The sequence below is a fragment of the Amblyomma maculatum genome, chromosome 9 (genome assembly GCF_055883805.1).
Source record: "Amblyomma maculatum isolate TAMU_Amacu chromosome 9, ASM5588380v1, whole genome shotgun sequence".
In the NCBI taxonomy this organism is placed as follows: Eukaryota; Metazoa; Arthropoda; class Arachnida; order Ixodida; family Ixodidae; genus Amblyomma; species Amblyomma maculatum.
Genome location: NC_139352.1, coordinates 109,910,062 through 109,914,072, shown reverse-complemented (window position 1 = coordinate 109,914,072; position 4,011 = coordinate 109,910,062).

Sequence of the window (4,011 nt, the reverse complement as noted above, 5' to 3'; positions counted from 1 at the left end):
CTTTTACATTCCCCCATGCTAACTTAATTTTGTGGCAGAGGACTTGAAAGTACGGTGAAAGAACTGGCATTAAAGTCGAGATTTGAGTTAGGGCTTTCTTTCAATGAAATAAAAAAGTAGGCATGCTACAATTCCTTCATGACTTTTGTCACCAACTGAAAAGCATTCAGCGATGGGCCGGCAATAAGCTTTGAAAGCTTTATTACCTATCTGACAGAGGAAACCATGCATGTGTATTAGAAACCATTAGATCACCTTTTGTGCTGTGCTGTAATGAGTTTTTCATGCTCATAGCTGGTTTGTTGCATCAGCGACCGCGTGCACGAGCATTGCATAGACAGAGTGATCAGTGTGAATCTGCCATCCTTTCCTTTATCGTCGAGAAAAGTGGCAATCGCATCACCAGAAAGATAGCCAAAGCTTATAAAAAGTCTTCTGCCTAATAACAGCTGCCTGTAGCTTGCCAAGCCCCGGTAATCGTTTTTGAGCCTTCAGGCTTTGCGCATTTCGATCATGTTTATTTATTCTTTTTTCATGCCTTCTCTTTTTCGGCTCCCACTTTCATTCCTGTTCCTTTCCCATGCTCGTTCCACCTTTCTCCGCCAATAAATCCCTCACAGTGTTCCTTTATTTTTAATTTTTTTCTTAGCTAGTCCCACATGAAGAATTCGAGGCTGGTTTTGTGTGAAACTGCATTACACGTGGAAGGACGAGAGTTCACCACAATTATTTTTTTATTTTCTATCTTTTTATCGTGTTTTTTATCTCCTCTTCTTCGTTATTTTGCTTGGCCTTTCTAAACTACACGTGCTTTTCCTTCTCTCTTCTTCCATTTTCCTCTTTTAAATAAACGCCCAGCAGGCAGACAGGGCTTGTCCGTGTCTCTGCATTGTTCATGCTTCGCTACATCACTCCAGCTAGCCCAAATTGTCAACGTTTCGCTGTGCAGATCCCGATTACTTTCCTTTTCAAGCGTGCGACCTGCCCAGGTGGCCATGCCTATCCTGGGAAAACTTCGGTGCCCATTCGTGGCACTGCCTTTACTGCCCCCTGGGCTTCTGCATGGGGCCCACAGCTTCATTTATTGGAGATTCATTTACAATATACATTCAGATAGACTGAACAAATTGGAAGGCTGGCAAGCTCTTTTCACTTAATTACAGTGCATTATTGGCAGTGAAGAGTGCCTAATATTAAATATTCCTTGGTACACCTTGCACAGCAGCAGCAACGATGGCCACTGCCGTTTTACTACCAGATACAGTAAAAGCTAACTTGAATTCAGAGGATGTATTTATTTTGTTAAAGACTGAGCAATGGTTGCTTTTTGATGAGAAGTGTGGAACAGTGACCATTGTTTCCTATTTTCAACCCCTGCGTCCTTCATGGTGTGACTCAGTAATGGTGGTGTCCTCTCTCAAGTGCCTGTATTAAGTGTGAGGAGGCTGCACTGCACAATGCGCCAATAGACGAACGCATACTTTTGGCACGATAAAAGAACTGTGCAAATGGAGATGAAGGTGGTGAAGGCATGGTGAATCTTCCTTCATCTGCCACACCCTGCATTGTCTCTCTATCAGGTCTAAGGGGATTATACTTTAGAATCTCTCAATGCCATTGGCTGCAGAAGGGTTCTTTGAGGAGTTAAATCCACTATTTTTTCGAGCTGTAGCCGTCTATAATACTATGCTGTGCTATAAAAAACGCCGCTGAAGCCCGTAACATTCACTAGGTCTGTGAAAGTGCTGGAAGGGCAGCTTAGGAAACCTCTGATCTGTGCTTCAACCATAATATTTTAAACTTCCTTGATATCTTATATACTTTTTTACTGAAAACCTGAACTAAAGTTGGCAGCTCTGAAATATCACTTGACACTTTTAAAGAATATGGTTCAATTTTGCAGGTCGACACTGTGAAGACCCACGGTGCGTCGCAAACCAACGTAAGTACTCATATTCTTTTACAATGATTTAATTAGAACTCATTTGCATCCTTGAAATACTTGAAATTTAACTAAAAAGCTGTTTTTGAGTGCCTTGATAATCCTGGAATTTGTGGGTCCTTGAAAACCATTGAGATTATAATTTGAAAAGGAGTTTGTGCATGTTTTTATAAATACCATACTTTCACGATTTTAAGCACCCCCTTCCAACTTGGCAAAAGAAATTTTGGACAAAAACCTGGCATGTGAATCTAAGCACCCCCTTTTTTGCGAGGAAAAGAACCTAGACAAGGCTTCCAGAACGCTTGCTCACTCATTCCAACTGGAGTCTGAGATCCAAGTTGGTGCGGTGTCCACGGCGCGGTCTCCGTTTCTTGTGTTGCTGCGCTCCGACACTACACAACAGCTAGTGGCGCAGGACAGCAAAAGCAGATCGAAAATGACCCCTATTGCTCTTTCAGCGTGTTGCTTCATGGACCTGGAAATGGCAGCCATTTGGCGATGTCGGCAGGCGCCGTGGGCCCACATTGCCTTGTTTAATGTCAGCTGTTTGGCATCCGTAACGAAAGTCAGATAAGTTTGCAGAGGGCTCTCATGGCTTGCAATTCAAGTGCAGTGCAATTGCATTTTAGGAAGATGTTTGCTCATTTTTTTGGCCAAATGAATTGTTACTTCTTGCATCCGTCTTGGCAAGATATTGATGGAAAAATTAAGGGGGGGGGGGTTAGATTTTTATCTCCTCCCTCACTTTAGTCACTATAGAGAAAAAAGAAGTTACTTAGAGGCGAGTAAATACAGTAGATGTAACATAAGGAAGGAAGAGAGCAGAGCGGGACAGTGAACAAATGCAGGTTAATAATAGGCTAGTCAAAAGAAAGGTAGGGAATGTAACCGACGGTTAAAGATAGTGAAGTAGGTTTCAAGATAAGGGATGTGTAGGAAACAGCAAGAAGCCAGGTGTCTAGGTGGGATTAGGTAGTTTGCAGGAGTCAAGTGGATGAGCTGACACATGACCAGGTTAATGGAAGGATATGGGAGAGTCCTTTGCCCTGCAAAGGGTATGTCAGGCTGATGATGTTTAGTAAAAGATGAATGTTTCATTTTTGCACTTCATGTGATCTTCCCTAGGCATGCTCCACCGGGTTGTGCAGCTACTGATGGAAGTCCGGGCTGACATTAAGGAGCTGAAAGGGAACTACGCAACTGCATATAGTGAAGGCCCATGCCAAGAAATCGGGCCGGCAACCTCTGTTGAGGTACTGAAAGAAATTGAGGAGGAGCTTGCAGATCCCGACAAACGAACCTTTCTGGTAAGCTTCCTGCGGCAGCCATGTAGACTAGTTGGCTTTGTTGTAGGGTCCACGGAGGCTTTTGCAGTACTGTTTGTAGTTAGGGCTGTACAGCTTGAAAGCTAGTCAATTTGGCATATTCTCAAGTTGTCCTTGTGTTTAATAGTCTTAACAAATAGACCTATTGATGTTACTTTTCACTCCAAATACACTCTAAGAACTGGAACTCTTATTTCAAGAGTCAAACAGCCTAATTACTCCTGCAGATCTCACTTTACTCCTGCCATATGCGAGGAAGAGTGAAATGGCCTTTCAATCTTCCAAGAAAAAATGAGTAAAGTGAACATTCTACTCCTGCAGATTTAGATAGCGTTAAAGGTTGTTTTACTCCTGCGATAAAGAAATTATAACTTTCCGTACCACACAGGTTTCGATTGTTGCTCGGGCAGCACAAGTGTCCGTATTGGACATTGAAGCAGGCTTCTTTTTCATTTTTTCCTCCTGTCTGCGTGATACCGCATTAAATAGTAGTAATCAGCTATCAAGGGCAAAGGCTTCCAGGCGTGTCGTCTGCTACTGTTTTCAACTACGAAACTGTCAACTGCTCAAACCAAATTTACCTGAAGAAATGAATAACCTACGACCATCTAACTTCACAAATGAACTTTATTATTTGAAAATAATTTATGCATTCACAAATACTTGATAGTTATCAAACTCATGCTCCCTCTTCTTTCTTTTTTTTTTTTTTAGCGTTGCGCAACTGTTGCTCTCCTTGTT